This window comes from Lepidochelys olivacea (assembly GCF_965140295.1).
Source record: "Lepidochelys olivacea isolate rLepOli2 genome assembly, chromosome: 3".
In the NCBI taxonomy this organism is placed as follows: domain Eukaryota; kingdom Metazoa; phylum Chordata; order Testudines; family Cheloniidae; genus Lepidochelys; species Lepidochelys olivacea.
The window spans coordinates 119,494,220-119,508,052 of record NC_140413.1 but is presented as its reverse complement, the minus strand read 5'-3'; positions in this window follow the sequence as shown (position 1 = coordinate 119,508,052).

Genomic DNA, 13,833 nt, shown 5'->3' with positions numbered 1-13,833 from the left:
CAAATCCTCTTGTCATTTGTTGTTTCCTATTTTCCTGTACTTAAAATTTCCTTTCTCCCCTTGTTGCTATGTGAGATCCAAACAAACAAAAAGGGGGAAAGACTGCAATTTCCTTCATGCAGCTTTAGGGGTCCACTCACATGGAGTCAATAGTAGGATCAGGGCCTGGCTGATATACAGGGGAAAACAGTGAAACTGACTATACACAGAGCACTGTCAAATTCACAGAGAAACTAAAAAAAAAATATTAAAAATTGTTTTCACTAATTCCTTTAAATTACAGAAAACTTGCGTGTTACTTGTAATAACATAAGTAAAACCATTTCAGAAGTTTCGTTTTTAAATTGGTGTTGACTTAAAATGTTCATCAGTAATAAAATTAAGGCCTCATCTAAACAGGGAAATTGAGCAGCATACCTGTTGAGAAAAAAACTGTTCCAGAATAACAGTGGATTTTATTCAAGAATACTCTCCATATGGGGGAGTTATTCCAGAATGGCTACATTTTCCAGAAAAACTATTTTGGTCCATTTCCTCCCCCATGTAGACAGAACATCATAGGGATGTTGGTGGGGGTGGGAGAGGAGATTTAATTAAAATGGGACTAATTTGCAGAGTAAGGTATTACTCAGTGTGATGAAGGGTGGCAGAGTTAGGCCGCCACCTCCCCTCCCAAAAATAGTGCTAATGCCATGGATTATCTTCACAAAAAATATTCTTATGTTGATTGTTTTCTTATTTTCCCTATATGTGATTATAGATTTTAGTTGTTGTTGTTGAAGATTTTATTACCATTTGCAGCTATCCTGTCTATTCCAGGGTTTTTGATACTGTAACTGTTGGTGCATTCACACTTGAATTTTCTTTATTTTTTCCTGGAGTTTACAATATGAATGTAAGGATTCACTCCAGGCTGAAAGTTGGCAGGCAAGATTTCACCCCAGTATTTTTAGTTTTTAACATTTTAAAAAAATCTTTTAAACAAGTCTATACTTTGAATGATGGTAACAAATTGGGTATAAACATTATACCACATGTTACATCAGAAAGGGAGCAAAAGGTGGGTGTATCTTGTCAGGATCATACTTTGTGTTAATGTTTTTAAGATTTAAAGAACTTTATACTTAGGTTAGAGAGTAAGGTTCAGATTCAGAAAAGCATCCCTTTTTAGGAATGGAACTTAAGCATGTCCTTACTCCCTGAGGTAAGAGAGTGAATTGATAGAGATGTACAGCATTCCCATCTCATCAGCCACACCAAGGTAAAGAGGGTAATTAACCAAAATGGGAAGAAGTTAAAGCCAGGTAAGATTCAAGCATATAAACATGTGAATTCCAAAAGATATCTAAATGCAAACTTAAGATTGTGAATTTAAAGACAAAAATAAGGAAATAAAAAGTTAAAGTTCATATAGTAACATTTACTTACCCAATTTGAACATGGGTTCATAGATTACAAAACCCAAAGGGACCATTTTGATCATTTTGTCTGACCTCCTGTATAACACAGGCAATAAAACTTCCCCAAATTAATTCTTAGAGCCTATCTTTTAGAAAAAAATCCAATTTTGAATTAAAAATTGTCAGTGTGTGTGATAACTAAACTACGTTCACCCAAGAAAAAGAAAAGCAAATCTTAGAATCTGTAACTGTAGAGCAAACAGAACACAACTGTTCACCCCTGCAGGTTTAAGGCCTGATCCTAAGCTCACTAGAGACAATTGAAAGACTCTGATTGACTTCAATGGTCATTGGATCAGGCCCTTAGTAAGAGAATAAACATTTTCCCCTTCTATCATAAACTTGTTGGATCACCAGAGATTTCCAGGTCAAAGACATAGTTTTCATTCTTAATTAAACTGGTACAGGAATCTGTCATCAGATTTAATATTTCAAAATAACATAAGCAACCCTACTCTACATGATGGTTATGACCTGCTGTTTCATGGAGGATATTATTGTGACCTTCACACCTTCACTACGAAATTTCTTCTGGGTGTAGCATATGCACATCTAAAGCCATGAATCTCTGGATTTAAATCTAAAATAAAGAAAAAAAACTTTCACAAATTAGAGATTTTTTTGCTCTCGCTATCTTTAGAAGTATTCACACTCTTGAATATCTGTGGGAGTCACAATTATGGTGCTGCCTCAGATACCCTGTTCTATTTATGGTAGGTACTTATATGGCCCACATTAGTGTAGTATCTGAGCACCACAGTCTTTATGTATTTATTCTCACAACCCTTCTGTAAGAAGTTGTCTTATACCCCATTGTACACATAGGGAACTGAGGTACAGACAGACATGCCCAAGCTAACACAGGAAGTCTGTGATGGAGCAAGGAACTGAACCCAAATCCCAGTCTAGCACCCTAACCACTGGACAATCCTTCCCTACTCTTGTAGACTAGCTGGGTTCTCTAAATGGCTAGGTTGTGGCAGCTCTTCTGCAAGTATGTGAGATGGGAAATCTAGATTGATTTTTTCTCTCCCTTGTGCACTTATGTAGGAGGCAGTCAAAATGCTGGTGTGTGCATTCTCTAAGTATATGAGAAGAGGGGGCAGAGCTTAATGTGTCTGAAGACAATCCACACACCTGATGGAGAAAGCATAGTCATGGCTCTGTCCCCTGTGCTACCAGTAGATGGAAGCTGGCACTAGAGAACAATGTGCTCCTAAAGGGTGCTGTAGTTATCAGTTAATACTGTACTCTCCAAGGAGGCATTCTGTCCGTCTCTGTCCTCTGCAAACAGAATGCTTCAACCAACTGCTGTTCATCCCCTCTGTCACATCATGATTGCCTCTCAAAGCCATAATCAAATCTTTCTTGGAGGGTCAATACATTTCTCCATAAAAGCATCCTTCATTATACTGGTCCCTTGCTTCAACACTTCTAAGAGCTTTTTAAATAGTGGAAGTGAATAATTTTATAACATGAACATTTAAAACCTCAAAGTTTACTAATTTAGCACCTGAAAGTCTTTACTTATGTGAGTAATCTTTACTCCTATGAGTTATCCCGTTAAATTAATTGAGAGAACTTGAATGGGAATAAGGTTTCCCAGGATCAGGCCCTTAGAATGGTTATTTTTTTCTTATTTAAACTTAAAATGAATTTGATTATAAAAATTTAAAATACCAGGTTACTAATCCAGAATATCACCTAGTTATTTAAGAAAAAAAAAACAATGTACTGAGCTGAACTAATAAATCTATCTGCTACAAAGTCATCAAAGAATTGGAAACTGACAAGAAGCTTTTTTTGTTTTTAGCTTTGTTGCTGATTCCAAACAACCATTCCTAATATGGCTTTTAGGAAAATTGTGGGTTAACAGAAAACAAATTCTCAGATTGTCTCAATTGTTTTTTTATCATGATCTACTAAGACAGCCCTGGCTTTGATTTCTCCTTTTCAGTGGATCTATTCAATATTAAATATTTACATATTTTCTGACCTAGTCAGATTCTTGATCCAGCTATAACTGTCTTCTACCACTCTGAAAGTGTTGGGCAACCATGAAGCACACTTTACTTGCCCCTTGAAGAAACTCCCAACAGTTCCATATCACCATTTTCTGGCCACTGGCTTAGTGGGCATAGGGATCTCACACAATACAACTGGGTGACTAGGCCACAAAATGGCACATGAAATTCACTGTTGATAAATACAAAGTAATGAACAAAGTAATAATCCCAACTAAACATACAAAATGATGGGGTCTAAATTGGCCGTTACCATTCATGAAAGAGATCTTGGAGTCATCGAGGATAGTTCTCTGAAAACATACTCAATGTGCAACAGGATTCAAAAAGCTAACAATGTTAGGAAGCAGTAGGAAGGGGTAGATAAGAAGACAAATATCATAATGCCACTATAAATATCCACGGTATGCCCACAGCTTGAATACTCCATGCAGTTCTGGTTGCCCCCTTCCCCCCTCCCCCCAAAAAAGGTATATTGGAATTGGAAAAGATACAGAGAAGGGCAACAAAAATGGTTAAGGGTATGGAACAGCTTACATAAGAGGAGAGATTAAAAAGACTGGGACTTTTCAGCTTGGAAAAGAGACGATTAAGAGGGGATATGCTATAGGTCTATAAAATCATGACTGGTGTGTAGAATAAATAACACTTCCTTGTTCACTTTCTTTCATAACGCAAGAACCAGAGGTCACCCAATGAATAATAGGCAGCAGGTTTAAAACAAACTAAAGGAAGTATTTCTTTACACAACACACAGTCAACTTGTAGAACTTGTTGCCAGAGGATGTTGTGAAGGCCAAAACTATAACAGAAATCAAAAAAGAATTAGATAACTTTGTGGAGGATAGGTCCACCAATGGCTATTAGCCAAAATGGTCAGGAATGCAACTCCATGCTCTGGGTGTCCATATCCTCTGACTGCCAGAATCTGGGAGTGGACAACAGAAGATGGAACAATCAATAATTGCCCTCTTCTGTTCATTCCCTCTGAAGTACTTGGCACTGGCCACTGTTGGAAGACAGAATACTGGGCTAGATGGACCCCCGGTCTGACCCAGTATGTACATTTTATTCTTTGTGGTCTCAAGGATCTGGCCCCTTATGATTGGGATTTTCAAAACCGCTCACTGGTGACCTAATTCTGCTCCAATTAAAATGAAAGGCAATCTCCCACTGACTTCAATGGTTAGCAGAATTAGGCCAATATTGAGCACTTCTGAAAATACCACCTTAATGTATCAGAGGGATAGCCGTGTTAGTCTGTATATCCACAAAAACAACGAGGAGTCCGGTTGCACCTTAAAGACTAACAGATTTATTTGGGCATACTCTTTCGTCGGTAAAAATCCCACTTCTTCAGATGCATGGAGTGAAAATTACAGATGCAGGCATAAATATACTGACACATGAAGAGAAGGGAGTTACCTTACAAGTGGAGGACCAGTATCGACCAGGCCAATTCAATCAGGGTTGCATAAGGGAAATTTCCCTGACTTACTTGCACAGCTCTAGAGAGAAGTATATTTGAAAGGTACCACAGATTAGTTAGGTTGATCCAATCCAAATGAATTAACTAGACAAATTTTATATCTATTTTGAATCTTATCATTATTGTTCCCATTCAGGAGCTTATCCTTGTTAATAGATTTATTATGAACTTTATTTGGGCAGAAATGGGAAGCCAGCTATAATTAAAATTGCTACATAAACCTCTCAAGTAAGGTGATCGCTCTTACAGTATGATAGACTTGTGTATCTGTTAACTAAGGAGAATAGGTGTTCCAGATAGACTTTGAATATAGATGGATGATGGGTTGGTTGGTGTGGAAAACCTTCAACAGCTTCTTTGGACCAGACTGAATCTAATATCCAACCCACAGCTGTGACACTTACTCTGTAGAAAGGTATGTGTCAAGTTAACAGTAATCTGTTTCTTTTCACATGTATTTGGTCCAATGTGCATTTTACTGTGGCTCTCTTGAAGGACTGGAATCACAGAATGGAGATCAGTTGATTTGGAATATTTATCTCAACTATTCATTAAAAACAAATACATGTTTGTCTCAGAAGTACAACAGAAATGGAACATGCTAGACTTCCCTTTGTTTCTTTACTTCCAGTTCAGGAGTTCCATTACTTAATCCAATGTTAAGTCAACTTGCATTAGAGAACCCTATTTATTTGAGCAAATTTTATTCCTTAGCAATGAATTGCAGAACATTGTGTGGTGATTGTATGAAGCCATTGCATTCTCTTTATTGCCCACTAAAGAAACATTTATGATTAAATGGGAAAGAGAACTATCTCATTCTCTTGAGCTGGAGGTATTGGACTCAATAATGTCCTTCGTATGTGTATGTTCTATTTCAACTAACCTGCTAGAATTGCAATATAAAATTATAAATCAATGGCATCAAACAACTGTGAAACTGAATAAGATTGCAAGCCATTTCTCAGACAGATTTTGGAGACTGCTCTCAGCAAAGAACACTTTTACATGTACTCCAGTCCCTGTCCTAAATTATCCCAATAAAAATCACTTGTTAAACATCATATTGAGAAGTACTGGCTTCCTGATGTTAAGTACTCTGGACTATTGTACATAGGGACACTTGGACATTGAGGTACAAACATACAGACAACTGAATGTTAATACAGTCTTGTTACTGTGTGTTCACACAGTTATTTGCAGAAGCTGGAAAATTCTTTTTTCATCCTGGAATGGGTCTGGCAAGCCTGGAACCTTATAAATCTGTTTAAATCTGCTCAGCTGTACTGTGGAAATGTGTGTATTATATTTGCATATATGATGTGTTCTTTTGCTGATTACATCTGTAAAAGGAAGAGTATTTAAACTGAACCACTCAGCAGTGCTTTAAGGACTGGAATAGAAAGGGTTTTCTGTTTTGTTTTTCCCCTCACAATAGTTTTTGTTTTCTTTGTGTCTTCTTTTTTAAGGCTACTTCTTTCACCCCTCTTGTCAACTTTAGTAAAATGGATTTAATGTGAAGTATAAGTCATTGTGCTGCTGTATTTTGCAATAAGTTTATCAAGATTGAAATATATTAAATGTCCCAAAATTTCATTAACACAGAGTTAAGGTTGACCATTGGTGCCTTGTGCCCTTCCAGAATGTGGAGAGTGGCTAAACTTTAATTTCTGAAAACCAGGAAATACAAAGGTAAGATATAAACTACTCCCACAGCACAACCTTAACTGTTCCTCCTTCCTCTCTCAAAGCTGGTAAAAACAATGGGAATGGTTTACTAAGAGTGATGCAACAGTCAACAAACTAGCAAGGGAAGTGGTGGATTTTCCATCTCTTCATGTCTTCTAATCAAGACTGGATGTTCTTACTGGAAGATGCTTTAGTCAACCAAAAGTTATTGAGCTCAATACAGGAGTAAATGGATGAAATCTTTTGGCCTGTGCTCTACAGGCCAGACTAAATGATCTAATTGAACCTTCTGACCTTCAGCTCTAAGAATCTACAATAAGTAGCTATGAGGAAGGACTAATAGAAAGTTCCCTGTTCGTGTGTGTGTTCCACAGATTTGTATACCAGCAGTTATCTGCATGCATTCCAACTGCATTCACTGTGTTAGGTGTAGATGTATGGAAAGGTGGAGGAATAAGGTGAAGCAGCTTGGCAGAGCTGTGACTGTATGATATGAAGAGAGGTGTATGAGTACCTTTTTGCAAGCTGTGTCAGTAAAAATGCACAAGGGATCTCAAAACACCCTGGCCCCCACCTGGGCTCAGCAGATACAGGAAGCATGCCCCTTTCCCCAGGGTTTACTCCTGTCTCCACCACAGACATTCATGGTGTGGGGGTGTCTATGTCAATCACTGCCTCCCCACTGTGTCAGGGGACTCTGAATGGGTCTTCCTATGTCCCTGCAATGGGTATCGGGGTTGTGCTGTGGTGAGAGGGAGGGGAGTGGTGCAGATCCTGGCTGTCTGCCCTGGGGTTACTGTAGTAGGGCTGGGTTAGGTGCTCTGAGTTGGTGCAAGGAGTGCATTGCTCATCCATCATAAATTAGGGCCCATCCAAATTTCCATTCCTCGCTATGCCACTGCTTCAAATAGGAGGGAAAAATGTGGGCCTGACCCCTAATAGAATCATAGACTTTAAGGTCAGAAGGGACCATTATGACCACTAGTCATAGACCTCAATGTAGGCCACAGAATCTCACCCACCCACTCCTATAACAAACCCCTGACCTATGTCTGAGCTATTGAAGTCCTAAAATTGTGGTTTAAAGACTTCAAGGTTCAGAGAATCCTCCAGCAAGTGACCCGTGCCCCACGCTGAAGAGGAAGGCGGAAAACCCCCATGGCCTCTGCCAATCTGCCCTGGAGGAAAATTCCTTCCAGATCCCAAATATGGCAATCAACTAAACCCTGAGCATGTGGGCAAGACTCACCAGCCAGACACCCAGGAAAGAATTCTCTGTAGTAACTCAGATCCCACCCCATCTAACATCCCATCACAGGCCATTGGGCGTATCTACAGCTAATAGTTGAAGATCAATTAATTACCAAAATTAGGCTATCCCATCATATCATCCCTTCCATAAACTTATCAAGCTTAGTCTTGAAGCCAGATTGTCTTTTGCCCCCAGTGCTTCCCTTGGAAGGCTGTTCCAGAACTTCACTTCTCTGATGGTTAGAAACCTTTGTCTAATTTCAAGTCTAAACTTCCTGATGGCCAGTTTATATCCATTTGTTCTTGTGTCCACATTGGTACTGAGCTTAAATAATTCTTCTCCCGCCGTGGTATTTATCCTCTGATATATTTATAGAGAGCAATCATATCTCCTCTCAGCCTTCTTTTGGTTAGGCTAAACAAGCCAAGCTCTTTGAGTCTCCTTTCATAAGACAGGTTTTCCATTCCTCGGATCATCCTAGTAGCCCTTCTTTGTACCTGTTCCAGTTTGAATTCATCTTTCTTAAACATGGCAGACCAGAACTGCACACAATATTCCAGATGAGGTCTCACCAGTGCCTTATATAACGGTACTAACACCTCCTTATCTCTACTGGAAATGTCTCGCCTGATGCATCCCAAGACCGCATTAGCTTTTTTCACGGCCATATCACATTGGCGGCTCGTAGTCATCCTGTGATCAACCAATACTCTGAGGTCCTTCTCCTCCTTTGTTACTTCCAAGTGATGCGTCCCCAGTTTATAAAAAAATTCTTGTTATTAATCCCTAAATGCATGACCTTGCACTTTTCATAATTAAATTTCATCCTATTACTATTACTCCAATTTACAAGGTCATCCAGATCTTTCTGTATGATATCCCTGTCTTTCTCTGTATTGGCAGTACCTCCCAGCATGGTGTCATCCGCAGACTTTATTAGCACATTCCCGCTTTTTGTTCCAACATCAATAATAAAAAGATTGCCAGGGGCTAAGATTTGCGATGTGATGGAGAGACTGCCGAGACTCATCAAGCCCTCGGATCGCTACCCCTTCCTCCTTCTCCACATGGGCACCAATGATACTGCCAAGAATGACCTTGAGCGGAACACTGAGGACTACGTGGCTCTGGGAAGAAGGATAAAGGAGTTTGAGGCGCAAGTGGTGTTCTCATCCATCCTCCCCGTGGAAGGAAAAGGCCGGGGCAGGGACCGTCGAATCGTGGAAGTCAACAAATGGCTACGCAGGTGGTGTCGGAGAGAAGGCTTTGAATTCTTTGACCATGGGATGATGTTCCATGAAGGAGGAGTGCGGGGCAGAGACGGGCTCCATCTTACGAAGAGAGGGAAGAGCATCTTTGCGAGCAGGCTGGCTAACCTAGTGAGGAGGGCTTTAAACTAGGTTCACCGGGGGAAGGAGACCAAAGCCCTGAGGTAAGTGGGAAAGCGGGATACCGGGAGAAAGCACAGGCAGGAACGTCTGTGAGGGGAGGGCTCCTGCCTCATACTGAGAATGAGGGGCGATCAGCAGGTTATCTCAAGTGCTTATATACGAATGCACAAAGCCTTGGAAACAAGCAGGGAGAACTGGAGGTCCTGGTGATGTCAAGGAATTATGACGTGATTGGAATAACAGAGACTTGGTGGGATAACTCACATGACTGGAGTACTGTTATGGATGGTTATAAACTGTTCAGGAAGGACAGGAAGCGCAGAAAAGGTGGGGGAGTAGCACTGTATGTAAGGGAGCAGTATGACTGCTCAGAGCTCCGGTACGAAACTGCAGAAAAACCTGAGTGTCTCTGGATTAAGTTTAGAAGTGTGAACAACAAGAGTGATGTAGTGGTGGGAGTCTGCTATAGACCACCGGACCAGGGGGATGAGGTGGATGAGGCTTTCTTCCGGCAACTGGCAGAAGCTACTAGATCGCACGCCCTGGTTCTCATGGGTGACTTTAATCTTCCTGATATCTGCTGGGAGAGCAATACAACAGTGCATAGACAATCCAGGAAGTTTTTGGAAAGCGTAGGGGACAATTTCCTGGTGCAAGTGCTAGATGAGCCAACTGGGGGGGGAGCTTTTCTTGACCTGCTGCTCACAAACAGGGAAGAATTAGTGGGGGAAGCAAAAGTGGACGGGAATCTGGGAGGCAGTGACCATGAGTTGGTTGAGTTCAGGATCCTGACACAGGGAAGAAAGGTAAGCAGCAGGATACGGACCCTGGACTTCAGGAAAGCAGACTTCGACTCCCTCAGGGAACGGATGGGTAGGATCCCCTGGGGGACTAACATGAAGGGGAAAGGAGTCCAGGAGAGCTGGCTGTATTTCAAGGAATCCCTGTTGAGGTTACAGGGACAAACCATCCCGATGAGTCGAAAGAATAGTAAATATGGCAGGCGACCAGCTTGGCTTAACAGTGAAATCCTAGCGGATCTTAAACATAAAAAAGAAGCTTACAAGAAGTGGAAGGTTGGACATATGACCAGGGAAGAGTATAAAAATATTGCTCGGGCATGTAGGAATGAAATCAGGAGGGCCAAATCGCACCTGGAGCTGCAGCTAGCAAGAGATGTCAAGAGTAACAAGAAGGGTTTCTTCAGGTATGTTGGCAACAAGAAGAAAGCCAAGGAAAGTGTGGGCCCCTTACTGAATGAGGGAGGCAATCTAGTGACAGAGGATGTGGAAAAAGCTAATGTGCTCGATGCTTTTTTTACCTCTGTCTTCACTAACAAGGACAGCTCCCAGACTGCTGCGCTGGGCATCACAACATGGGGAGTAGATGGCCAGCCCTCTGTGGAGAAAGAGGTGGTTAGGGACTATTTAGAAAAGCTGGACGTGCACAAGTCCATGGGGCCGGACGAGTTGCATCCGAGAGTGCTAAAGGAATTGGCGGCTGTGATTGCAGAGCCATTGGCCATTATCTTTGAAAACTCGTGGCGAACGGGGGAAGTCCCAGATGACTGGAAAAAGGCTAATGTAGTGCCAATCTTTAAAAAAGGGAAGAAGGAGGATCCTGGAAACTACAGGCCAGTCAGCCATACCTCAGTCCCCGGAAAAATCATGGAGCAGGTCCTCAAAAAATCAATCCTGAAGCACTTGCATGAGAGGAAAGTGATCAGGAACAGCCAGCATGGATTCACCAAGGAAAGGTCATGCCTGACTAATCTAATCACCTTCTATGATGAGATTACTGGTTCTGTGGATGAAGGGAAAGCAGTGGATGTATTGTTTCTTGACTTTAGCAAAGCTTTTGACACGGTCTCCCACAGTATTCTTGTTAGCAAGTTAAGGAAGTATGGGCTGGATGAATGCACTATAAGGTGGGTAGAAAGTTGGCTAGCTTGTCGGGCTCAACGGGTAGTGATCAATGACTCCATGTCTAGTTGGCAGCTGGTGTCAAGTGGAATGCCCCAGGGGTCGGTCCTGGGGCCGGTTTTGTTCAATATCTTCATAAATGATCTGGAGGATGGTGTGGATTGCACACTCAGCAAATTTGCGGATGATACTAAACTGGGAGGAGTGGTAGATACGCTGGAGGGCAGGGATAAGATACAGAGGGACCTAGACAAATTGGAGGATTGGGCCAAAAGAAATCTGATGAGGTTCAATAAGGATAAGTGCAGGGTCCTGCACTTAGGACGGAAGAACCCAATGCACAGCTACAGACTAGGGACCGAATGGCTAGGCAGCAGTTCTGCGGAAAAGGACCTAGGGGTGACAGTGGACGAGAAGCTGGATATGAGTCAGCAGTGTGCCCTTGTTGCCAAGAAGGCCAATGGCATTTTGGGATGTATAAGTAGGGGCATAGCGAGCAGATCGAGGGACGTGATTGTTCTCCTCTATTTGACATTGGTGAGGCCTCATCTGGAGTACTGTGTCCAGTTTTGGGCCCCACACTACAAGAAGGATGTGGATAAATTGGAGAGAGTCCAGCGAAGGGCAACAAAAATGATTAGGGGTCTGGAACACATGACTTATGAGGAGAGGCTGAGGGAACTGGGATTGTTTAGTCTGCAGAAGAGAAGAATGAGGGGGGATTTGATAGCTGCTTTCAACTACCTGAGAGGTGGTTCCAGAGAGGATGGTTCTAGACTATTCTCAGTGGTAGAAGAGGACAGGACAAGGAGTAATGGTCTCAAGTTGCAGTGGGGGAGGTTTAGGTTGGATATTAGGAAAAACTTTTTCACTAGGAGGGTGGTGAAACACTGGAATGCGTTACCCAGGGAGGTGGTGGAATCTCCTTCCTTAGAAGTTTTTAAGGTCAGGCTTGACAAAGCCCTGGCTGGGATGATTTAATTGAGGATTGGTCCTGCTTTGAGCAGGGGGTTGGATTAGATGACCTCCTGAGGTCCCTTCCAACCCTGATATTCTATGATTCTATGATTAAATAAGATTGGTCGCAAAACAGATCCCTGAGGAACTCCACTAGTAACCTCCTTCCAGCCTGACAGTTCACCTTTCTGTGTGACCCGTTGTAGTCTCCCCTTTAACCAGTTCCTTATCCACCTTTCAATTTTCATATTGATCCCCATCTTTTCCAATTTAGCTAATAATTCCCCATGTGGAACTGTATCAAATGCCTCACTGAAATCGAGGTAAATTAGATCCACTGCATTTCCTTTGTCTAAAAAATCTGTTACCTTCTCAAAGAAGGAGATCAGGTTGGTTTGATACGATCTACCTTTTGTAAAACCATGTTGTATTTTGTCCCAGTTACCATTGACCTCAATGTCCTTGACTACTTTCTCCTTCAAAATTTTTTCCAAGACCTTGCATACTACAGATCTCAAACTAACAGGCCTGTAGTTACCCGGATGACTTTTTTTCCTTTCTTAAAAATAGGAACTATGTTAGCAATTCTCCAGGCATACGGTACAACCCCTGAATTTACAGATTCATTAAAAATTTTTGCTAATGGGCTTGCAATTTCATGTGCCAGTTCCTTTAATATTCTTGGATGAAGATTATCTGGGCCTCCCGATCTAGTCCCATTAAGCTGTTCAAATTTGGCTTCTACCTCCCCATCCTGCCTGCTACCCCTCATGTTTCCCCTCCCACTCTCCTAAACTCCATCCCCTTCCCTGGACCAAGCCCCCCATCCCTATCCCCTTAATCTCCTTCCTTACCACCCATCCCCATTTATACTCCTCTCCTAATACCTCCTTCTCTCACCACTGCCCTAAATCCCTCTCTCCCTACTCCTCTGATTCCTCTGCCGCAGCCACTCCTCCCCTCCCTGAACCCTACCAATCCCCATATCCCATGTATTATTCCTACCCTACCTGATATTCCTCAATACTCCAACAGCCCCATATTTCCTAGCTCTGCGCTGAAAAAGTTATAAGAATCCAAAAATGTTATGAGCAGTTCATGTTAGGAGGGCTGGGTATCAGTAATCCTTTGGCCAAATGATTGCTTTTCTTTGATCATGCTCAGATCCATTGTGCAGGAAACATTATTACATCTTAACTGCTTAATTGAGTACTTCTTCTTTCCTCTATTTAATTAATGCTGATTTCCTTGACAATACTTATTAAGTAAAACCAGAGTTTGCATGTGGGGTTTAGAGAACTTTAAAATATCGCTCTTAAACCAGAAATTTTGGTCTCAAGGCAAAACTGCAAAAGGGAGATTCTGGAGAATGAAGCCAGAAAGAAACAAATGTGCACAAGACTCTGAAAACTGCCCAGGGTAGGGCTCAAAAGCCCTATGCATGGCTGCAGCTGATGTTCAATGACTACAGCAGGTCACTTTGAGCCACCAGTTACTGTGACAACGGAGTGCCTGAAAATATGCTTATTTTAACAAGTCCCTAGTCTTGCTGCATATGTATATTTCACTTTTTAGGTGCATCAATTTGGCATGTGCCAACCTGAACTTAGAAACTTTATTCCTAGTAACTTTTTCAGTATTGTTTCCCA